This window comes from Ambystoma mexicanum, chromosome 5q, assembly GCF_040938575.1.
Source record: "Ambystoma mexicanum isolate Mex_15411 chromosome 5q, UKY_AmexF1_1, whole genome shotgun sequence".
In the NCBI taxonomy this organism is placed as follows: domain Eukaryota; kingdom Metazoa; phylum Chordata; class Amphibia; order Caudata; family Ambystomatidae; genus Ambystoma; species Ambystoma mexicanum.
The window spans coordinates 255920488-255945704 of record NC_090933.1 but is presented as its reverse complement, the minus strand read 5'-3'; positions in this window follow the sequence as shown (position 1 = coordinate 255945704).

The following is a 25217-nucleotide window of genomic DNA, read 5'->3' as shown; positions in this document are numbered from 1 at the left end:
GCACCGAGCACTTTGGGGAAGTGTGCCACCCTGAAAAAATCCAGGACAACGGCCTGCCTTTCTGCGGGTGTTCTGGGCATGTATATGTGCCTGCGGACTGAGGGGCGTGCTGTCATGATTGCCAGTACCTGGTGTAGGCAGCGTGACTGCGTGGCCTGTGAGACCCCCCCCACTATGGCAGTGGTCCGCTGAAATGACCCAGTGGCCAAAAAATGCAGGACATTGAGCAGCTTCTCCAAGGGGCTCAATGCTTGGGGGCAAAGGGTGGGGGATGTAAGGTCATCTTCCCACTCCCGGACCAGGTCTAGGATGATATGGGGTGGAAACCTATACCTGCCGTAGACCTGGTCGTCAGGCATCCCAAAAAGGCTTGTCCGTGGTGCGGAAATGCGTGCCCTTGCTATTCTCCTCCTCCTACGGTGTCCCACGATCAGTGCAGTGATAAATGGGGCATTCATCGTAGCTGTATATACGCGTTTGTTGTTTGCGCGCACGTTTATGCTGTGCGCGGGGACGCTTCCGCCTGCCTTCGTGTGGGCGGACGCGTTGGCGCCTGTGCACGTCTTTTGCCGTGCGCGGGTTTCCCGTATTCGGATATGTGGTAAGACTGTACGTCCGAGTGTCATCGCGTGTGATCGGAGGGGAATGAGCGTACACGCGATTGGCCTGGGTACGTGTGTTTCGGGGTGTGCGGGAAGTTCACACGCGATTAGCCTGGGTACGTGTGTTCCGGGGTGCGCGGGAACTTTCACACGCGATTGGTGGAAATCCACGTGTGTTCTGTCATCACGTGCAATGAGGGAAACACCCGCGCGCGTCACGTCACAGACGCGCTCACGCGCTAAGGGCCTTTGGTCCAATGAAATCGCATATGCGTGCTGCCGTGCATATGCGCTAAGGGCCTTTCCTCGAATTACACGCTGGCGTGCAGATTTTTCACGTGCCAAATCACTCTGTATCAAGCTGGCCACGCATAAGCACACGGAAGACCACGCTCCTGCCCAGAAGGCCGAACTACTGCCCCCCAGAGCCCCGAGCACGCTCCCACCTGCCATCTGCTGCTGCCTGACTGCCTGCTGCCCACGTGCCCTGCCATTTGCTGCCTGCACATCAGCCAGGGGTGCTGTTGCTGTGACCACCCCTGCTGGAACCGAAGACCCCCAACTGGGATTCCATCGCTCCACAGCCCAGCCCCAGGACCCAGTTGCCCACCCACTCCTGCCTCTCGGGTTGTCATGTCGGGGCAAACACCATCTGAGACCACTGACAACCCCCGGCCAGAGAGGCAGAGGGGCACCAGCTTCAGTGCCACCGAAGTTGGTGTCCTGGTGGAGCAAGTCCTGGGGCAGTATGATGCCCTCTTCGGAAGTTCCCGCGCCAACAAGGAAGGACGGACTCGGATCTGGACTGACATCGTGACTGCCATCGTGACGGGGTGGCAGTCCGCGACTTACAACATGTCAAGAAGCGCTGGGAGGACTTCAGGTCCAGGACCCTGAACAAGGCCCGACGCCTCTTGACTGCAGCCGATGCCAAGGGGCGCCGGGGCCACTTGTCGGAAGAACAGATGAGGGTCCTGGAACGCATATCCCCAGCGCTCCACGTCCAGGTCCTTGAGAGGCAGACCCGTCTGGAGTCGAGCGGTGAGTGTACATGCATCCTGATTGTGAGCAGTGTGTGTGGTGATTTTTCAGTAGTGTGCAGGTTGCACATCTGTTTGTATGGGGTCGAGTATGGGTGGGGGTGTACAGAGCCGTGGGGCTAACACATGCGAGGGCTGGAATGTGTGAGACATGGATGGTGCGTGTGTGTGTAGGCTTGCATGCCAAATGCAGTTGTGTGGGCACACATGTTTGGATGAATGTGTATGTAAGTAGACATGTCCGTGATGTCACGCATGTATGTTGTTTTCGGCTGCATGTATCAGCACTGTGTACATGTGCATGTGTGTGTATTTGACAAGGGTGCAACAATGATGCAACATGGATGCATGTGACAGCGGTATGTGGAAGCCTGATTGGCAGATGTGACATGGATGCCCGTCTGAACACTGCAACACTTGGCAGGGGTGTACACATGCATGCAAGTGTGGTGGTGTGTGTACATGTGTGGTGCACTTCCTGTGTTGCATGTGATGTCTGGCTCACCTTTGCCTGCTCATGCTGTTGTATGTGTATGGATGGTGCTGGCAGTTGCGATATGGCTGTGGTATGGCTCATGTGTGCGAGTTGAAATTACATGTGTGTTGGGGATTCTGATGACATGTCTGAGGTTTGCCAATGCCACTCATGTACAACTGTCATGTGTGTATGTGTCCATTGTACAGTACCCTGATGCCTGTGTTTTGTTTCTCCCTGTCTGCAGCGTCAACTGATGAAGAGGGCAGAGAAGGTGCTGTGGAGCACAGCGGTGGGGATCCCACCGCCAGCCGGAGACGCAAGGCCCGGCTCCCCTCCCATGTTGTCATCTCGTCGGGGAGTGAGGAGTCCGGTGCCTCGTCCCAGGCCGCAGCTGCCGGGGGGAGGTCCAAGAGGCGGAGGTTGGAGTTGGACTCCTCGGCAGCAGAAGGGGCAGCTGGGACCCCACAGGGCCCAACAGGGGAAGATGGCACGGAGTCATCCAGGTTGGTGGGGGGTTTGGTGGAGGAGGAGGCCGTGCAAGCACCAGAGACGGGGTCTGGAGGTGGGGATCCCACTGGTGCTAGTGGTGCAGTGCAGGACCAGGGACAGGAGGCAGCACAGGCCACCGCAGAGGTGCCTGTGTGCAATCCTGTCCCTGATCCTGTCCCTGCATCATCTTGCACCAGCAGGGATGCCTACGTCCAGACCTGTTTTCAGGCAGGGGATGAGCTCATGTCAACTGGCCTTCCTCTGCCTGCAGACGTGGCTATCCGGGTCCGGGTTGAGCCTGTCCTGACTGGTGTGGCGTTGCGTCAACGGGCCATGCGAGGTGACCTGCAGTCTTTTCATGAGGAGACTGCACGTCATCTCGAATGGCTCGTTGACCACGTCAGCCTGCTGGGACAGGTCACCCAGGCCGGATTACTCCGTCTGATGGGGCTTGCTACGACCCCCTCCTCAACTGGACCCCCTATGCGCCAGTCGTCCTCCGTGCCACCTTCCCACCCATCAGTCACCTGGGTGCCCTGTGGAGCTGCCTCTGACGGTGCGGCCAGGCTGGTGGAGGAGGCATCCCTGCCACAGTCGGGAGTCGGACGTCCAGCAGGGGTGGCCACATCTACGACTGCACCCCAGCTGGCGGAGGATGTGCAGGCAGCAGGAGGCAGTGCACGGGCAGAGGCACAGCAGCAGCAGCAACGTGGTGGGAGCCATGAAGGCTCTGGGCCTTCAACATCGGAGGGGCAGGCTTTGGCCGGAGGGCAGGAGGACCCAGGACAGAGAGTGTCTGCCGTGTGGCAGCGGTTGGGCAACGCCATAGATGCGGAGCGGCAGCGGGCGGAAGAGGCACGGCTCACAATGGTCAGGGCGGAGAACTCCATGCGGAGGGCCCTGAGGCGGGCCGAGTGCCTCGAGGCAATCCGCAGGGGTTTGGAGGTGGACACATCGACGGCCCTGCGGACCCTCGGGGCCATGGAGGAGGACCGCCTCCGGGACATTGAGCAGGAGTTCGATGATGCCCTGGCCCGGGACATCCACAAGTGAGCCGTGAAACCAGCCCGCTGCCCTTGTACATAGTTATGTAGGTAGTGTTAGGTTTCATTTTTGTTTTGATTTTATTTGGACCTTTCGGACATTGGCCACATTTTTGTATATAGTTTATTTTATTAGTTAGTGTAGTTAGATAGGTTTCCTTTCTTTTGTTGGGATAATGGACCCTGGCTTGTTCCCATGTACATAGTTCACTGTTGGATTGTATTTTTTTTTCACATTTTAACCATGGAGCAATGGCTTTCTTTTTTATTTCCCATTGGATTTTGTTTTGTGGACATTGACTTTGGACACCATTACTTTGGAATTTTATTTATGGTTTTGCTTTTTTTCACGGACATGCTTTTTTAAATTTTTGTACATTCACATTTCTGTTTCTTCATTTTTCATTCTATTTATGTTTCCTTTAATACATATTTTTTCTGGTGAACTTCAATGTGTGGTATCTCATTGGTTTCATGCATTTCATGATATGGGTTTTGAGATTCACTGACACCCATTGGGTGTATGTGAGGGAAATGTGTTTGTTTCGGAACTTGCAATTGGTGTTCTGTGATGTAATTGCAAATTATGAGTGGTGGATGCAATACTCGGGTGGGTGTTTTGCATTTGGAGGCTGACCATAGGGACCAGGGATCTAGATTGTGATGACATGTTGGCTGGGGAACATGAGTTGCACATGGGTGGGGGCCTGCTGGCAGGTGCCCCACAGTGCTGGGGGGTGGGGAACATGAGTTGGACATGGGTGGGGGCCTGCTGGCAGGTGCCCCACAGTGCTGGGGGTGGGGGCGGTGGGGAACATGAGTTGGACATGGGTGGGGGCCTGCTGGCAGGTGCCCCACAGTGCTGGGGGGTGGGGTGGTGGGGAACATGAGTTGGACATGGGTGGGGGCCTGCTGGCAGTTACCCCACAGTGCTGGGGGGTGGGGGTGGTGGGGAACATGAGTTGGACATGGGTGGGGGCCTGCTGGCAGGTGCCCCACAGTTATGGGGGGTGGGGGTGGTGGGGAACATGAGTTGGACATGGGTGGGGGCCTGCTGGCAGGTGCCCCACAGTGCTGGGGAGTGGGGGTGGTGGGAGACATGGGTGGGGGCCTGGTGGAGGCTGCCCCTGCACTGTTGGGGGGGTGGGGGTGGTGGGAGACATGGGTGGGGGCCTGGTGGAGGCTGCCCCTGGTGGCTGGGGAGTGGGGGTGCTGGTAGACATGGGTGGGGGCCTGGTGGAGGCTGCCCCTGCACTGCTGGGGGGTGGGGGTCCTGGGAGACATGGGTGGGGCCTGGTGGAGGCTGCCCCTGCACTGCTGGGGGGTGGGGGTGGTGGGAGACATGGGTGGGGGCCTGGTGGAGGGTGCCCCACAGTGCTGGGGGGTGGGGGTGGTGGGAGACATGGGTGGGGGCCTGGTGGAGGATGCCCCTGCACTGCTGGGGGGTGGGGGTGGTGGGAGACATGGGTGTGGGCCTACTGGCAGGTGCCCCACAGTGCTGGGGGTTGGGGGTGGTGGGGAACACGAGTTGGACATGGGTGGGGGCCTGCTGGCAGGTGCCCCACAGTGCTGGGGGGTGGGGTGGTGGGGAACACGAGTTGGACATGGGTGGGGGCCTGCTGGCAGGTGCCCCACAGTGCTGGGGGGGTGGGGGTGGTGGGGAACATGAGTTGGACATGGGTGGGGGCCTGCTGGCAGGTGCCCCACAGTGCTGGGGGGTGGGGTGGTGGGGAACATGAGTTGGACATGGGTGGGGGCCTGCTGGCAGGTGCCCCACAGTGCTGGGGGGTGGGGGTGGTGGGGAACATGAGTTGGACAGGGCTGGGGGCCTGCTGGCAGGTGCCCCACAGTGCTGGGGGTTGGGGGTGGTGGGAGACATGGGTGGGGGCCTGGTGGAGGCTGCCCCTGCACTGCTGGGGGGGTGGGGGTGGTGGGAGACATGGGTGGGGGCCTGGTGGAGGCTGCCCCTGGTGGCTGGGGGTTGGGGGTGCTGGGAGACATGGGTGGGGGCCTGGTGGAGGCTGCCCCTGTACTGCTGGGGGGTGGGGGTGCTGGGAGACATGGGTGGGGGCCTGGTGGAGGCTGCCCCTGCACTGCTGTGGGGTGGGGTGGTGGGAGACATGGGTGGGGGCCTGGTGGAGGGTGCCCCACAGTGCTGGGGGGTGGGGGTGGTGGGAGCCATGGGTGGGGGCCTGGTGGAGGGTGCCCCTGCACTGCTGGGGGGTGGGGGTGGTGGGAGACATGGGTGGGGGCCTGCTGGCAGGTGCCCCACAGTGCTGGGGGGTGGGGGTGGTGGGGAACATGAGTTGGACATGGGTGGGGGCCTGCTGGCAGGTGCCCCACAGTGCTAGGGGGTGGGGGCGGTGGGAGACATGGGTGGGGGCCTGGTGGAGGCTGCCCCTGGTGGCTGGGGGGTGGGGGTGGTGGGAGACATGGGTGGGGGCCTGGTGGAGGCTGCCCCTGCACTGCTGGGGGGTGGGGGTGGTGGGAGACATGGGTGGGGGCCTGGTGGAGGCTGCCCCTGCACTGCTGGGGGTTGGGGGTGGTGGGAGACATGGGTGGGGGCCTGGTGGAGGCTGTCCCTGGTGGCTGGGGGGTGGGGGTGGTGGGAGACATGGGTGGGAGCCTGCTGGCAGGTGCCCCACAGTGCTGGGGGGTGGGTGGTGGGGAACATGAGTTGGACATGGGTGGGGCCTGCTGGCAGGTGCCCCACAGTGCTGGGGGGTGGGGGTGGTGGGGAACATGAGTTGGACATGGGTGGGGGCCTGCTGGCATGTGCCCCACAGTGCTGGGGGGTGGGGGTGGTGGGACACATGGGTGGGGGCCTGGTAGAGGCTGCCCCTGGTGGCTGGGGGGTGGGGGTGGTGGGAGACATGGGTGGGGGCCTGGTGGAGGCTGCCCCTGCACTGCTGGGGGGTGGGGGTGGTGGGAGACATGGGTGGGGGCCTGGTGGAGGCTGCCCCTGGTGGCTGGGGGGTGGGGGTGGTGGGAGACATGGGTGGGGGCCTGTTGAAAGGCTGCCCCTGGTGGCTGGGGGGTGGGGGCGGTGGGAGACATCGGTGGGGGCCTGGTGGAGGCTGCCCCTGGTGGCTGGGGGGTGGGGGTGGTGGGAGACATGGGTGGGGGCCTGGTGGAGGGTGCCCCTGCACTGCTGGAGTGTGGGGGTGGTGGGAGACATGGGTGGGGGCCTGGTAGAGGGTGCCCCTGCACTGCTGGGGGGTGGGGGTGGTGGGAGACATAGGTGGGGGCCTGGTGGAGGGTGCCCCTGCACTGCTGGGGGGTGGGGGTGGTGGGAGACATGGGTGGGGGCGTGGTGGAGGGTGCCCCTGCACTGCTGGGGGTGGTGGGAGACATGGGTGGGGGCCTGGTGGAGGGTGCCCCTGGTGGCTGGGGGTGCAGGGGGACATGCGTCGGTGGGCAGTAGTGCAAGTTGACATGTGGGTTGGCTGGGGGGCATGGCCATGGTGGATGGGGTGCCTGCAGGACATGTGCAGGGTAGGCCCCTGTGGTGTGAGCCACCTGCAGGGGCCGTGGAGGGTGTAGAGGGAACATCTGGGAGGACCCACACGTGCAATTCATGTGTGGTGCTCCCCGCGCACCCCTGTAATACACGTACCCTGATGAGATTGCGTGTGGAACTTCCCGCGCACCCCTGTAATACACGTACCCTGATGGAATTGCATGTGGAACTTCCCGCGCACCCCTGGAATACACGTACCCTGCTGATGTTGCGTGTGATACTTCCCCCGCACCCCGAAATACACGTACCCTGATGAGATCGCGTGTGTAACTTCCCGCAAACCCCCGAAATACAGGTACCCTGATGAGATCGCGTGTGTATCTTCCCACACACCCCCGAAATACACGTACCCTGATGTGATCGCGTGTGTAACTTCCCACACACCCCCGAAATACACGTACCCCGCTCAATCGCGTGTGTAACTTCCCGTGCATCCCCGAAATACACGTACCCCGCTCAATCGCGTGTGTAACTTCCCGCGCACCCCCGAAATACACGTACCCCGCTCAATCGCGTGTGTGTAACTTCCCGCGCGCCCCCAAAATACACGTACCCCGCTCAATCGCGTGTGTAACTTCCCGCGTGCCCCCGAAATACACGTACCCCTCTCAATCGCATGTGTAACTTCCCGTGCACCCCCGATTTACACGTACCCCGCTCAATCGCGTGTGTAACTTCCCGCGCACCCCCGAAATACACGTACCCCGCTCGATTGCGTGTGTTACTTCCCGCGCACCCCTGCAATACACGTGCCCCGCTCGCACAGGCCCAATTGCTGTATGTTGCCACTTTTGTGATGCACTGGGACTCTACCGCCTGCCTTCGTGTGGCGGACGTGTTTCAGCTTGTGCGTGTCTTTGGCTGTGCGTTGCTTTGCCCTATTCGATTCCATGAATACGTGTGGTTCGAGTGCGTGTGGGCGTTCCGTCTGCTTCCCTGCAGTACATCCCCAGTTACGCCCTTATTTTCGCGCGTTGTTCCCCATTCCGCGCGTTACGCCCCGTGTCCCGCCCACTTTCTGGTGTATGCGCCGAGGTTGTGCGCTTTCACTGTGCGCGTCGCGCACGCCTTTCGGGATGTTGCAGCGACTTGTGCGCCATGCACGGGTTTGGCGCACATCCCGAGGTAAACACGCGCAGGGACTTCCATGAATCGCACGCGTGCGCGTGCGCCTGTTTTTTTGCGCTTGCGCAAAGATTTTCGGCACACGTTTGTTCCATGAATCGGCCCCAATGGATCCAGTGACTTGCAAGAGTAGTCTCACTTATAAATGTCTGTATAATAACTGTAAAGGGGAAAAGCCAAGTCATAATGTTCTGCAATACGTTTATACAGGGCAAATTGAATAGGTCATATCAAATAGACAAACTCACATAATAAAGCACATTTTAATGTCAGGCTATTATTAATAAAGGCTGGAAGAACATTAATGATATGAGAGGATTATTACGGAGGATTGAACTGACAGCTATGGAGCCTGCTTACTCCCCCGGAATGTTTTCTAACCTCTTATCAACCAAAGTTCAGTGATGCGTGTACGAGGATAAATTAGCCTACATTCATCCAAAGGCACCTGCGTGCATTGTGGCGAAAGCATGTCTGTGCAGACATGTTTGCCTCTGTTAAATATCTTGGAGACACTTAGTGGCGAAACAATCAGTAGAGTACACCCGTGGAAGCGGGCACCACCTTTGCACAATCGAGTATCTTATTAATTAATACAAGGTATGATAGTAATATCTATACCAGGCAGCTGAAGACTGCCACAAATAATGAGAAAACAAAGAGTAATACGAAAGACCAATTGGAGATTAACTCTTTGGTGCCGCCTGTTCCCTGGAAAATTATTGCTACAGTTTACAACCCATTCGAATAACATTCAAACCAAATATTCACACATTAAACTACTCTATCTGCGCTGAAATATTTTCTTTAATGCAGAGACAATCAAAAGGAAAGCTGTGTCCAATGCATTTCGTACTTCAGGTCCTTCAACAGGGACATAACTAAAATACATTTTGCACAAACATAAAAGTTACAACAGTTACAAATCACGTGTATTACAATGTAACATCAGATCCCAAAAATTGCCAAGTACCTTGCACATTTTTATGAGACACATCCCAGGTATATTGTGGAGCCATATTAATGCCAATATTCATGAGTGAAACAGCCATTTAGGTTACAAAAAAAAAACAATATGTGCAAATGTTGCTTTTAACACAACACTCCAACATTTTGCTTGCACAATGGCTTATAACCCTCACTAACGTGAGTGGAAGTTTAGATTCTATTAAATAGATGCAAGTGAATATTATGCATTTATCCTCTTTAACTACGCATCCAGCAGGAAAGAAAAATACACTTTAAAAACCCTTGTTATGAATAACATGAACAATTCCTTAAAGAGAACATGAACAGAGGTCCGCAGAGATGCAGAGTTGTGTCCTGCCTAACAGCCAATTCATAAAACCCTCTGCTATCAGTTTCTCTTCCTATTCTTTAGCGCTCGGAAACAGTAATTAGTTTCATGAAAAACAGAATCAGGAAGATAGCAATCCAGATATCTAGTAGTAGGTCCCAGTGTCTCCAGCAAACTCCTATAATGCCTTGACAGCTTCTGGAAACTGAGAAGGAGAAAACAAAGACTGTGGGTGGTATCAGTGAAGCTGTGGACACCCTCCTACTTGAGTTTAGTACTAATGTAAGGTAGTCCAACTGAAAGAAACATGAGCATGTTCCATTATGTCCCTTATAAGTAGGATTGACAACAGTACCTCATGAAGTGCCTGAGTCCTGCAGTACGCAACTTTGTGTTGTGTACTCTGGACTAACCAATTACCTGTACTAGCATTACAAGTTGCATATACTATGATACCACAGGAACTGATAATATATCAAATTTGTAAGATCCAGTCTAATATGTAATCCCCAATGCATGTTCTGACATTATGCCAAAAGTTGGGAACCACCTACATGACAACATTGAGTCAGTTTGTGGGAGGTTATGATGCCTTTAAAACTGATGAATTTTGAAGTTATTGTCTGAACTCAGATTCAGAGCCAGTCTATATAGCACTATTCCGAGTATGGAGAGGTATGTCTATTTACTTAGGGGGTAATTTATAGAAATCAGTGCACGAGTGGCGCATGTGGCTGGTGCACAGAGGGAGCGTGCACTAGTCTGCGCCAGCCGTGTGCGCCAAAACCCATTTCAGCGCACAGCGTATTCATGGATACTTACATCCATAACCAGCTGTGGTGCAGAGTGGCGCAGCGATCCTGCAGCAGTGCCGGTTACGCCCCCAACCTCGCCCTGTGAGCCAAAAACTTCGCACAAATCCCGTATATGGCGCAAAGGCCAGTGGACCAGTATACAGCCCCCAACCATGAAAACACATGTAAAACTCCCCTGCACCCTCGGAATACGCGTACCACGCTCAGGCCAGTGAAAATGCATGTAAAACTCCCCATGCACACCTCGGAATACGCCTATCCCGCTTGCGCTAGCAAAAACACGTGTAAAACTACTAGCGCACCCCTTGGAATACGCGTACCCCGCTTGCACCAGCGAAAACACGCGTAAATCTCCCTGCGCACCCCTCAGAATATGCGTACTCCTCTTGCGCTAGCGAAAATGCATGTAAAACTCCCCGCGCACCCCTCAGAATATGTGTACCCCACTCTCGCAAGCGAAAACACGTGTAAAACTCCCGCGCACCCCTCGGAATATGCGTAACCCACTCGCGCTAGCAAAAACGCATGTAAAACTCCCCGCACACCCCTCGGGAATATGCGTACCCCGCTAACGCCAGCAAAAACGTGTGTAAAACTCCCCGCGCACCCCTTCGGAATATGCGTAACCCACATGCGCCAGCAAAAACATGTGTAAAACTCCCCACGCACCCCTCGGAATACACGTACCCCACTCGTGCCAGCGAAAACGCATGTAAAACGCCATGCGCATCCCTCGGAATACGCATACCCCACTGCGTCATGGAAAGTTGGCATGGAAAAAGTCCGCCCTGTGGTGTGGACTGACTGTGGGGCATGGGGAGGGTGGATGGGCTGCCTGCGGGGCATGGGGATGGTGGATGGGCTGCCTGCGTGTATTCTGATGGGTGCACAGGGAGTTTCACATGCGATTTTGCTAGCGTGAGCGGGGTACGTGTATTCCAAGGGGTGTGTGGGGAGTTTTACTCATGTTTTTGCTGGCGCGAGCGGGTACGCGTATTCCGCAGGGTGCGCAGGGAGTCTTACATGTGATTTGGCAGTGTGTGCCCTCCTGGGTGTTCCCCCCCTCCCCATACCCACAGGCAGCCCACACCACAGGGGACCACCCCACACCCCTGGCCATGACCCGCAGACAGCCCATCACCCCATACCATGCCCCGCAGGCAGGCCACAAGGCACCATGCACTTGGGAGCCCTGACACATGTCCTCCACCCCACCCCCAGTGACAGGCACCTGCCAGCAGGCCACGACACATGTCCCCCACCTCACCCCCAGTGACGGGCACCTGCCAGCAGGCCCCGACACATGTCCCCTACCCCCAGTGACGGGCACCTATCAGCAGGCCCCGACACATGTCCCCCACCCCACCCCCAGTGATGGGCACCTGCCAGCAGGCCCCGACTGAAGTCCTCCGCCCGCCCCCAGTGACGGGCACCTGCCAGCAGGCCCCGACACATGGCCCACCAAACAACATGTCCTAACAAAACAGACCCATGGCCCAAATGCCAACCCAAATCACCCATGCCCCCCAGTACAAGCATGCAACCATCCACTGCACCCACTCCCAAATTACCCATGCCATGAGAGTCTTAAAAGAACCACCATGGCCATGTATAAATGTACAACAGAGCCACAGAGTGGCAACACATGACTGAGGCAATGCTCATAAAGACATGCACTAAACCAATGATAGTACACAACACCAATAATTAAGACATATGAAATGTATTCAAAAATGCAATGAAATAACATAACGAAATTTCAAAATTGCAAAGTAAGAAAGAATGAAAGCAACAAATAATATGTTATGTTAAAGGTACTTATATAGCGCACCGTCACCAACGGAATTGGTCCCCAGGTGCTCTGGCGGATCTGTAAACAAGAAGGACGGGTAGGGTTAGTCGCGAGGAGGGGATAAGGAGAGTGGGAGAAGTGGTGTGCTGTTGGCAGCTTCAGCTCGGTATACACCGAGTGCTGGGCTTTGGTGCTAGTATCGGATTGGGCGAAGCCTCGAGTGCTGTAGGTGATGTTTATGTGTTGTTGGTGCGGTGTGGTAAAGTGCGTGTGGATTGCTGGGAGAGAGATGGTTATGTGGTTTTGTGTGGGTTAAGTATGCAGAAGATTGAGGGTTGGGTTAGTGAGGTCTGTATCCAGATACAGGTACTTCTGGTTCCGTTGGAGTTGTATACCCCTTGCTTGGGTTGTTGCTGGTTCTTCGTGGGCCGACTCGCTTTGGTGGTGCTGCGCTGATCCAGCTGTATCATGAAATAATATAATGAATATCATATAATAAAATAAAATCCAATGTAAATCAAAAATCCACAACAGGAAAATAGAAAAGTGGTCCATTGCCAATGTTCATAAAAAAAAAAAATAACCATTGATCCATGGGTTGTCCAAAGAATGGAAGTATGTACAAGTCCAGAACTATATACAATGGAAGTCCAAAGGGTCCATGATCCACAAACAAAGGGAAACCTACAAAAAAGACCTATGAATAAAAAACGATATAAAGAAAGTGGAGCAATGTCCATGAACTCCAAATAAAAATATAAAACAAAGGAAACCTAACCTTAAAGAACTATGTACAAAAGTGGCGTGCAAGTTCTACGGCTCACTTCTTGATGTTCCGGGCCAGGGCATCATCGAACTCCACATCGATGTTCCGGAGGCGGGCCTCTTCCCTGGCCTCGAGATCTCGCAGGGATGCATCCATGGCCTCCTCCAACTCCCTGTGAGTTGCCTCGAGGCACTCAGCCCACCTCAATGCCCTCTGCATGGAGTTCTCCATCCTGACCATAGTGAGCCGTGCCCTCTCCGCCCGCCGCCTCTCCGCATCTATTTGCCAGCCCAATCGCTGCCACACGGAAGACACTACCAGTCTGGGGTCTCCTGCCCCTCGGCCGATGCCTGCCCCCGGGGTGTTGAATGCCCCGAGCCATGATGCCTCCCATGCTGAGCCTGCTGCTGCCTCTGACGCAACTGCCTCTGCAACCACGACGGCCTCCGGGCTGATGGAATCCACCGGCGCCATCGTGCACATGCCCTGCCTGATGATGCCGGCACATCCTCCATCTGCTGGGGTCCAGTTGGTGGGGTGACCACCCCTGCTGGACCTCCGACTCCTGACTGTGGCAGGAATGGAATGTCCAACAGGCTGGCTGCGATGGTTGGGACAGATCCACAGGGGGCCCTGGTGGCATCTGGGCCGGAAGACGGCACGGAGAACAACCAGCACATAGTGTGCACAGAGGAGGAGAGGGCCGCAAGACTGGCCGACACATGGATGACACCCCCGACCACGGTCCCCCCCAACTGGGCCACGTTGGCACACAGCTCTTCGTGATGACATGCATGGTCCCCCCATGAAGCACACACGTCATCATGAATGTCACATGTGCGCAACGCGACACCAATCAGGATGGACTCAATCCGGGCATGGGTCCCCACGTCCACAGGTAGTGGAGTGCCAGATGACGTGGACCTCCCCCCTACCTGCGGACAGGCCTGGGACGGGGCATCCCTGCTGGTGCATGGTGATGCATTCACAGTGTCAGGGACAGAGACATGCACAGGCACTTCCGCGGCGACCTTTGCTGCATCCTGCCCCTGCCCCTGGACTGCACCACTTGCACCAGTAGTACCACCCCCACCAGGCCCCATGTGCGGCTCTGTAGTGGCCTCCTCCTCCTCCGTACACACCACCAACCTGGATGGCTCTGCACTGTCTTCTGCTGTTGCAAACCCCTGTGGAGGCTCATACGCCCCTTCAGCGGCAGCCGTAGTGGCAGACGCGGCATCAGTCCCCTCGCTCCCGGATGATGGAATGTCCTGGGAGGGTGACTGCGCCTTGCGTCACCGGCCGGTGGAGGCATCCCTGCCGCTTGCCTCCACAGCGCCGCCTCCGCCCTCTTCTTCACTCGCTGCTGTGTAAAGGGAGAAATTGAACACAAGCATCAGGGTACTGAACAATAGTCCCCTAGACACAGAGCAATAGCACATGAGTGGCACTGTCAAACGTCACTTCCATCATGTCCCTCCACAACACATGGGTCAGTGCAGGCAACACACATGCAGGAACAGGCATGGCACATGCAACAAACATTTGCATCCATGTCCAAGGTACCGTAGAAACATCCAATGGTGGGTTGAAACTCACATGCATCGTTGGACATGCTGATCACATGCACACACATCACCGGAGGGTCATGCATCTGGCCCCGTATACCCTAAGACACAGTGGATACAAGGATGGCTAGGCTGTATCAGTGGATGAACACATCACGGACATGTGTCATGCATCCATGGCGTTTACCACTCACTCACACACTACTCAGACTCATGGACATGTACACCATGCATGTCCATGACAGCAGCACCCATCTCGCATACCCTAGACATGTCCACGTACAGACAGAGGCGTGCATGCACGCGTGCATTCGACATGCTGCTCCGCATGATGCATTGTGACACATACACTATCCATGTGGGTCACGCCTGACTGCACTCACATGCAGCACCATCGTCTCCCTGCACACACATCCATACATGACCCATGTCACACATAAAGCCAAGTAGCTAACTACCACCACACTGCAACAGGCACTGTTTTAAACAGGAATGCATGTGCACTTACCGCTTGACTCCAGACGGGACTGCATCCTGAGGATCTGGTGGTGAAGAACTGGGTGAATGTGCTCCAGGACCCTCATCTGCTGGGTGGTAAGCTGGCCCCGGCGCCCCACTGCATCCGCTGCATCTAAGAGGTGCCAGACCTTCTTGAGGGTCCTGGACGTGTAGTTCTCCCAGCAGTTCTGGACGTGTTTGATGTTGTGGGGTGCCACCCCCTACGCGTTGATGGTACCCACTATCTCTGTCCAGATCCTCCTTTGTCCTTCCTTGTCGGTGCGCGATGGTGTGAAGAGGCCATCATAATGCCCCAGGACTTGCTCCATCCAGATGCCAACTTCATTGGCAGTGAAGCTGGCAGCCCTCTGCCTCTCTGCTGGAGGGTTACCACTGGTGCCCGATTGTGTTGGTTCGGACATGGCAACCTCCGAGGCAGGTGTGGGTGGGCAACTGGGTCCTGGGGCTGGGCTGTGGAATGATGGAAAACCAGTCGGGAGTCTTCTGTTCCAGCAGGGGTGGTCACAGCAACTGGACCCCTGCAGAAGGCAGATGTGCAGGCACCAAATGGCAGGGCACGGTGGCAGCAGGCAGGCAGGCAGGCAGCAGCAGATGGCTTGTGGGAGGATGCACGGGTCTCTGAGGGGCACTAATTTGGCCTTCTTCAGGAGCGTGGTCTTCTGTGTGTTGTCATGTGGCCAGCTTGATACGGAGTGATTTGGAACATGAAAAACAGCACATTTGCGTAAGTGCATATGTGACGTAACAGAGCATCTGCAGGTGCAAAAAAATCACGTCTGCGTGTAATTCGAGGAAAGGGCCTTAGCGCCAAAGTGATGTTACGTCTGTGGGTGTTGCCTTCAGCACGGGTTAAAGGTGAGCGCGGGCCAGCATACCGCTGTACGTGCTGTTCGTGGAGACCGACACGTGTGTTTACTTTGCTGGAATCACACGCGATTACTTCACAGCGTCTGAAGTCCGTACCTCTTCTTTTGGCGGGGTGTTGCCTACACGCACAAGTGCGTGTTTTTTTGATATTTTTTTACACGCAAGGCAGGCAGTGAGTCGCGTATGCTATTTTTCCCACTGTGGTTCCCCCTATGCATCGCCTACTGTTTTCGAGGTCATAGTAGCCAGCGTGTTCCACGCGTATGTGTTTTTTGTGTCCCTGAGTGCCACACTGTACTGCTGGAGGTAAAATCAATGCACGTGGGCTGCCGGGGTTGCGTGCACATTTTTTTTTAATTTTCAATTTCTTGTTCTTATATTTTAAAAAAAAATTATTTTTTTTTATTTTTATTTTTTTAAATTGAGGGTGCCTGAACGTTGTGTGACCCGTCATTTTCCCCAGGGGTCACAGACAGTGCTTGCAGGAGCACTTGGGTACATATTCCATCAAATACCCTGCTCCCTTTTAGCCAATTGCTCAGGACAATTGTTGAGTGAACCTCCCATAGCCTATTTTACATCGGTGCCATGGTTGGGAGGCCACCAAAGGCTAAGGGCGGCAAAGCTGGGTGTCCTCCTAGGGCTGGACGTGGTCGGGCATGCGGGCGCGGAGACCAGGGAGGACAGGGAGTACAGGGTGGCCAGGGTGGCTATACAGAGGGGGAAGAGGCAGGGGTGCCACATTGGGGCAGGATGCCCAGCCACGTGCTGGTGCAGACATGACACCACCCCCTGTAGCTCCTGGTGATGCAGCTGTTGCATCACAACCTGGCGCCCATATCACCCAACACCAATTTACATCTGCTGTCACGGGCCCACCGGTGGTGGTTGCTGCAGGTGCAGCTGTGGGCACCTCCACCCGGGCTCTGGGTCAGGCAGCGCATGTTGCATTGCGTGATGAGGACTCCAAGGACAATTTCCATCTTGACCGGAGGTTGGGGTCATGTTTGTCCACTGTAGCTGTGACTGTGGCACACATATCTGGGGCAGTTATGACATCTGCTGCCCCAAGCAGCCGGGTGGTGGTAACTGCATGTGCAGATGCAGCTGACCGTATCCGGTCATATTTTCGAATGCATTTTTTCGAAATGCAATTTTCTCGAAAACATTTAGTCAAAAAAATGTTTTCCGAATGTATTATTTTTTGTTTTATATATTATTTTTTTTTGGTTTCGTAAGTAAAAACAAGTGTTTAAAATAAAACAGGGCTTTGGTCGGAACCCCCCATTTTAAACATAACATTTTAAAAAAACATGCAAAATTGATTCAAGAAAAGGGCATTTGAAAAAATTACATTCGAAATAGTCACTATAAACCGCAGCCAACAGACCCTGGCAGTGAGTCAGACCCAAACCAGACCTTCTGTCCTCATACCAACACCCACTGCCTTGGTCCAGTCGACCAGCGCCACTGCCCCCACTGATCAGGGCCACATTGCCCACTCAGGGTCAGTACCACCGGTCAAAAGGAGGAAGGGTGCTCCTGCACAAGAGGCCTGGACCCCAGAAATGGCTCCGGCCTCCGGCATGTCAAGGAAGAAGCCTTTCTGCAAGCAGGAACTGGACTTCCTTGTGGACTACGTGTCGGAACACCAACGCGATATGCTTGTGGGCCCACAGTGCCATACAACGCATCACCAGCATTGGGTCCACTGGCAGCATATTGCAGATTGTGTGACAGCCATGGGATTCCAGGTGCGCACGGCTCAGGACTGCTACAAGCATTGGAATGACCTCCGACACAGTGCAAAACAAAAGTGTGCCTCCAATTATTCCATGTCTCTGGTGACTGGTGGTGGGCAACCACCAGAGGAGGATGAACTCACTCAGCATGAGGCGATCACCCCAGAGTTCATCCCGGAAGAACAAATCCATGGAGTGGGAGAGAGGATGGATTATGATGCCTCATCTGGTGAGTATTGATGCGTGTGACTCAATGACATGTGTGTTTGGCATGTGTGTACCTCCCAGCTACAACTTGGCTCCTTCCTTTCTTCAATATCCCTCTCTACATGTGGTGTGCACCAGGGGTGTGACCTCTTGGCCTGACTATACAGACAGCACATGGCAGCTCTCGCCTAATGCATTTTCATTTTCTGCTACCACTTCCAGTGCTATGCTTATGACAACCAACTCATTTCCAGGCTGCCCTTGGGCAACTCTTCTCCCTCCCTTATTTCTGATAGCCTCATTGCCATTTGCAATTGGTGTACTGCAAACAATCTCTGTCTAAATGCCAGCAAGACTGACATCCTCCTCATCGGTACACCTTCACCATCCTTTCCCCTCACTCTCTGGCCAGCCCCACTTGGCCCGCCTCTTACCACATTCCTTTCCACACACATTTCTGACGTCTCTTGAGATAGATTAACTTCTTCACATCATCAGGGGTACTGTGCCTTTCCTATCGTTCAACTACATGCTCACAGTCTCTCAGGCTAGGTTTTACTCAAGGTTGGAGTACTGTGACAGGCTCTTCAAATATTCCACCTGCCTCCACAATCCACCCTCTACCACTAATCCACTACAGGACTGCGAGGCTTGTCTTTGGCTTCATGCCCTTGGATCCTACCTTTCCAGCTCTGTAATCCCTTCATTACCTACCAGTTGATGCAAGGATGATACTTCAGAGCCTCTGCATTGTGCACAATGATTTTTTGGGACTGGGTGTGAAATAGCTGCAACAATCCCTCTGCAAATTCCTCCCCTCTTGAGTCCTTTGCTCCTCCACCTCACACTCCCTCCAGGTCATATGTTAATTGAATAGATTAGCTGGGGGCAGATCTGTGTGTATGGCTGGGTACTCCCTTTGGAACAGCCAACTGGGCATGTTGAAACTTGAGGAGAAACTTCTCTGCTTCCGGTAGCAACTCAAGACCTTCCTATTTGCTCCTGCATTAGCCCTTCTTCTCCCCAGCTGAACAGTTTCCTCTGTCAACACTGTGCCCCTGAACACACTCGGTCCTTCGGGCCCAGGTACCTGCTCACCCTGCCTCCCTGCTGCACTGCATCCATGCCCCCAATTGCAATGGAACAAAAAAATGGGAGTGTCCCAAACACAGCAGTGGAGCGGGACTGTGACAAACCAATAACATTAGAGTCCAAACTGCTGGTAGTTTAATTTCAAAATCATCTACAAAGTAATTTGAATAGAACGTGTATCTAATACGATATCACTTGAGCAACGATTTAGTGGCTGTAACTAACTCTAAAAAGCAATCGAGATGATGTCATAAAAAACAAAATTTTAATCACAATGAATATTAGATTTCAGAGTTTGGAATTTTTGAACAAAAGACATAAAATATTATAAATGAAGATAAAAAAGGAAAAAGAAAAAAAGTTTCTTTATTAATAAATAAGTAGAAACAATCAATAAACAAATCTGAAATAAAACATTGTTGCAACAGAAAGAAATGTAGACAATAAATCAAAAACAATTATTTCCCAATAGCAAAAAAGTTAGAAACCCAGTAACTGCATCTGCTTTAGATGTAGTGGAACAGACATAAGTCTGTGAGAAAATATATATCTCTACTCTAATTCCAATGAATTTAGGGTATTGATTTTAGACAGGTCTGCCAACGTGTAAGTGTCATGACATAAACAATTTTCATAAACAACTAATGTAAATAGACATCAGGAGCACATTTCGGCAAATGTGCCACCTGTCAGGCAAATTACTGCCAAGGATTGCCTTCCTCAGGGTGAAAAAAAGGAACTGGACCCTGTTGGGAAGCAGACAAAAAAGAGAAGGGATTTTTCAGTAGTCTGTGATCTGGATACTGAATACAATCAAGATTGCTGATAGAGTAAGTTTTTAGCCATTAGGCAAACTGCCAAAGAAATTATGACTAACTTTTTGCGATATCCAGATGGACTGCTTACCAGGTTAACAGGGGCAGAGCATCTGGAGAGTAGGCCATGGATTGTCTCAGTGGCGATGCACCATCACAAAGGGTGAAACTGTGAAACAGCCTCTGTGGAAAACAATATAAGTTTTTGTTACTTTTCTGAAGTCGGTGTACTATTGGTGGCAACTCTGACACTGCCTGGTTAGCTGAATAATAATGAAAGCCTCAAAAAAGGTTTATATTTGTATTAAATGTCCCTAAGATACCTGACTGTTTGACTGAGTTCTTCCGTAGGCTCATGTAATGCCGATTGAAGCATGAAGTTATGCTTGTAAACACGTGAGATAGGCACGAGTACTCACAGCTTCCTTGATCTGAAATTAAGAAAATATATGCAAATATATGCATGTTTCGCTGACAACAAATGAACAAGTATTGTAAAGGTGAGGGCTGAAATGCCAAGCAGATAGTTGAAATGCTCCTACCTTAATTTGTGACTCGAAATTGCGAGATGGAGTAAGAAGATTCTTAATGCTGTGCGTTTGTTCCCGATTGCTCTCCGAGCTAAAGTACACAGGCAAGTTATGGACAGTAGACTGACAAGGTCATGTCTCTGCAGGTGCTTTTCTCGTAAATATCTGGTAGAGAAAGCAACCGAAAAAACCATTGGCGGAATGCGCCTTGTATTCGCAAGAAGTTTTTTTTAACAAAAAGGTCTAGAAACTAGATTAGCCGCGAGCAATGGTGGTAATAAAAAATGTATTAACTACTTACCCTATTGAGAGGGTAAGTGTTTCGTGATGCTGCGTTGTGTCAGAGTGAATCTGGCAAGCAGTGCTCGCATGCGTCGCAAGAGCATTATAAAAACTCGAGATAAAGAGGGAAGAGAAGAAGAGGGGGCCCTCTGTGTGCTTCCGCCTGCTTTCGTGTGGCGGACGTAATTGTGCGTGTGTGTGATGTTGACATTTAGAAAGAAGACTACAATTTCTTCCACAGGAATTATCAATTTAAAGAAAATGGGGAGAAGGCACTTTAATGTTGAGTATGGGTTTATGTGTTGTATGCAGTTGGCCACTCTTGCCCAAAAGAAAAAAGGGGCATCCGTCACCCTCCATTGGTTGGAAGCTTTCTGAATAGTGGACCCGTGAAATACTGACAAGAAACGTTTTACATAATACTGAAAAAAGCAGATTTCCCCTAAACGCAGCAGGCTCTTACTGGACGTATGCACATGATATGAGATTTTCTATTGACTTAGTCTGAGTTTTTAAGCTACTGACCTTCAACTACTAAATAATTGCCACTAGGTAAATTAGAAAATGATATAGTTCTCCTTCCCCTTACAATTAATTTAAGAGACAAGATAGACTGAACGTATGACAACTGAAGTGGAGGGATTTAGATAAAACTCTGCAATGACCAGTGCTAGTAGCACAAATATCGGAGACACAAACTTTTGAAAAAACTCATTTTTACCACTGTCGAAAGATACAGGTGTATGCTTTCCTTGGTGCATGTTTCACTACAAAAAGGGACGACCTCTATGCTTCTGGAGTGTATTGGGTATATCAACAGGACCACTTAAAGACAGTAAGCAAAACGTCCCATAATCCCTTAATTTGCCCAAGTTTTGTGAGACAAAAGCCAACAACGGGAGGTTTTTGAGTTCAGGAAAAATGTGTGAAACATTTTTCATGCCTTGATCCTGGCAATCCACCAAGTACTAACCAGTTAGCCAACGAAGAGGGATGGAGGGATAATACTCGCCACTCTTTCTTTCATATAATCCAAACACCCACTCTCAGGGGGATTAGCCATTGTATGTTGAGACCAGAGGCTTCCTATTATGAAAGTTACTCTGAAGTACTACTTTGGTGTGTTGGAGTAGCAACACTATGACAAAAATATCTGACACACTTATATTTGTTGGCCCGTATACAGACTGCACTTCTAAGCAAATCCCAGATGTTGTAACTGAATTTCTGACCCTGTACACTACTATTGAAGAAAGGGATATTGGAAGGAAATCTAAAAGGAAACCCTGTTTCGACCCTGCAGAACAAAGGGCACCCAGTGTAAGACAGAATACAAATGACTTGGACACAGAGCTTGAAATCGGTCCGGAAACACAAAGTTAAATGTGCAACATTAGCAACCTTCTAATTGAAGCAGGACCATAAGAAGTTGGGAGAGACCTAGCTACTCAAAGAACCATCATTGCCTTTCAAACACCTGGAACAGTCACATAATGTTGAAATCCTAACAGGAGCTGACTATTACATGGAGGGGCTGATACCCATAATTGGAAGGGAAACCAATGACTATTGTATAACTTGCATATTGGATGACACATGTTATTAATGGGAGTACCCTTTAATGAAAGTTGTGAAGGAGCATGTCTGCAGAGGAAAGACCCTTCATTAAGGTGTGTGAGGGTCCACTGCAGATAGCGTACTATAGGGCCAGTGTGTAGTAACAATATGAAGTCTAGTTAGTAATAATCCTATGCTTTTTCAAGTCATTAAGAAGAAGAAAATCTTCCCGTGAAAAGAGGCCAGCATATCATTCCATGCTGCATAATACTATGTTCCAAACACCTTTGCACTTTAGAGTCGAATACCCAGTAATAGTGGGAAGGCTGGAAGTACGCAGTGGAGTAGACCTACTAACTAGAGCACATCATCATGTCACATTACCTGTATGGCTGTGTGATCATTACCGAGCAGGTAATGCATTTGTGCAGTCTAGCCAAAAAAGGAGACAGCTGTCCAGAAATTAGTTGTAAAGAATCCTTACCACCCCCTACATCTTTCAAAACTCCAACACTATTGTGTAGTGATGGAAAATATTAGTCTATCCCACTGGTGAGCGGAGAAAATGAAACCAGTTATCAGCATGGAGCGAGCAGCTCCTCAACTCTTGAGTGCCAATTCTTCCCTCAATTGGGATTTTAACTCGTGTGGCTCAGGTCGTCCTGCTATTGTATGCACCCGGCCCTTAAGGGGTAATAACATAGCTAACATCCTGTAAAATATGCATTTCCATCTATGTAATACAGCATATATATAAACCCCCCCAAGTATGATGATGTCTCTGGGCTGGGTATGAAGAACTGTAATGCCGCTGGGCCATATTGGGGGAGGCCAAACCTTACATTTTTACTTGCAAGCAGCAAGCAAATAAAAGCATACTGTTGTGTTCTCTCCTCGAGCCCCTGGTGTGATGGAAGATGGGAGAGCAGATTATCAGGGCCGTGACACACGGCGAGAAACAGGAGCCAGAGGCGGATATGCTATTAGCAGACTCATGCCGTGGAGACAAGTGACCCGGGACCCCGGCAAACACTCCCTTTATTGGATCATCACCGTTGTGCGTGGTGACTTGCTGTGCGAGGATACAACATTCCTCTCTTTTTCCAAACAATATGCAAACAAACAATACCCAGTCTTTCAACCTGACCAATGTCACCGGGTCTTCCATCAGTGAGTACATGCTCTGGCCTCTGGTCATCGGTTTGTATGTTCCAAGACTTCTGGGGTAGGTGGTCTGGCATGCACCTCAGATGTGGGTAGTCTGGCTGTGCTCCTTCCCCTTCAGCTTCACCCTCCATTTCTGCTCACTTCAATTCCACCGACATGTTGGGTGGTATTTGTTAGGGAGAATTCTCCAGAATGGCTAATTTCCCTTACCTGTTCAGTCCCTCGGCAGCTTTGCTGGATTTCTAGGGTTTAATCTGTTTACCTGGTAAGAGTGTGAGCCTTTTTTCCCACTCTTACATGCGTTTTGCTGTGTCTTGTAAATTTATTTGCTCATGGACTATGGAGTCTCACCCACTCCATAGGCATCATCTTTTTACTGTGTGTCACACAGCACTTTTAGTGAAGTGACAGAGGGTTGTCTTTTAGACTTCCCACTTTAAACTCCATTTTCTGGGACTGACTACTGTCTCCCAGAACATGTAAAGTTGCCATTAACTTTACTAATCTTTTTAAATCTGCAGACCCAGTACACCCTATCTTCCCATAGAGTACTAGAAGGGTTAATAGTTATCCCTTTTTTCTGATTCTCATGGAACATTATTTTGTTCCGCTTTCTCTAATATTTGGCTGGTGGTGGTGGTATCTACCATTTTTATTCTACCGCGAGCTATGAAAATAGCCTCAGTACCGTTAGGGGCTATGGTGGTAGCTTCAAACTCTAACCCGCTGGACCCCTTTTATTTTTACTTGATTCTGTTTGGGTATATTCACCATTTCTTTTTGTAAAGGTCTTTCTCGTGTTTTACTCTGCGTGCCAAACCAGGTTTGGATCCTTTGTTTGCTGTCCTTTGGCGGGCGCCTGAGTGTCTGGGTGGAAAGGATGTGAGGGAGGGGTTTGATGCCCCCTGCACAGGGTCTCCTTGGGGACCGAAGTCACACTCTAGTTTAATTGGCTAGGTGGCTGTCCTGCCAGGACAGCCACCCTCTTGTTTCGTGATTGACAGCCAGGCTGTGTGAATGGGGGAAAACTGCTTAAAAGCAGGTCTCTGGGACTTGGAAGGCAGAGTTGCCACTGGATCGAGAGAACCGAAGAGAAGCTGAAAGAAGACGACTGCTGCAACTACTGGACATCCCGGTGAAGCCCTGCTGCATGTCATGAGCTGTCGGACACGCCCCTTGTGGACCTCCTGGTCCTTGACACATCGGGGCTTACACTCCGTGCTACTTCCAACATGGCCGTTAAGCACCAAACGCTGCCTCCCAGCCTTTACGTCCGATGCAGCACATCCTACAAAGTAGCCAAGCCCCCATGGGCCCACACGTCTCAACGCTAATGATTGCTGTGGCAAGACGTGTGCTCCGTAAGTTTGCTTTCACAGAACTCGGTTTATTCCTGGTTCCCGGTCCCTCCGTCTTCTCCTATAATTCTCAACCCCACTTTCCTGTCATCATTCCGGACTCCGTGTACCCGCCTCCGAGTACACTTCTTGTTTCATGGGCTTCCTGGATGTTTCCTCGATCCCGGGCACTGAAGCTGAACGAACGCTGGAAGCCGACGACAGCCGAGCGGGGTTATATAAAACCCAAACCGTAAAGAGGAAAACTATTCCCAAAGATACCGGCAAGAAGCGAAAACATGTGAGAAAAGGGGAAACCTGTGACAGATTTAGACGCCACCTAACTCTAGACAATACAGATATGGTGGCGGCCATTCAAGATCTTATGCGCGGCATGCAAGAACTAACGACCGAAGTACAACAGCTAAAGGCAGAAAATGCCACGTTAAAGCAATTAGTCTTATCACGCGACTCCGCCACGAAGGAAAGTGTACTATTGGGCGGCATTGTTGACAAATACGATGGGTCTGCAATAGATCTTCGTGGATTCCTTGATTCCTGTCTGGT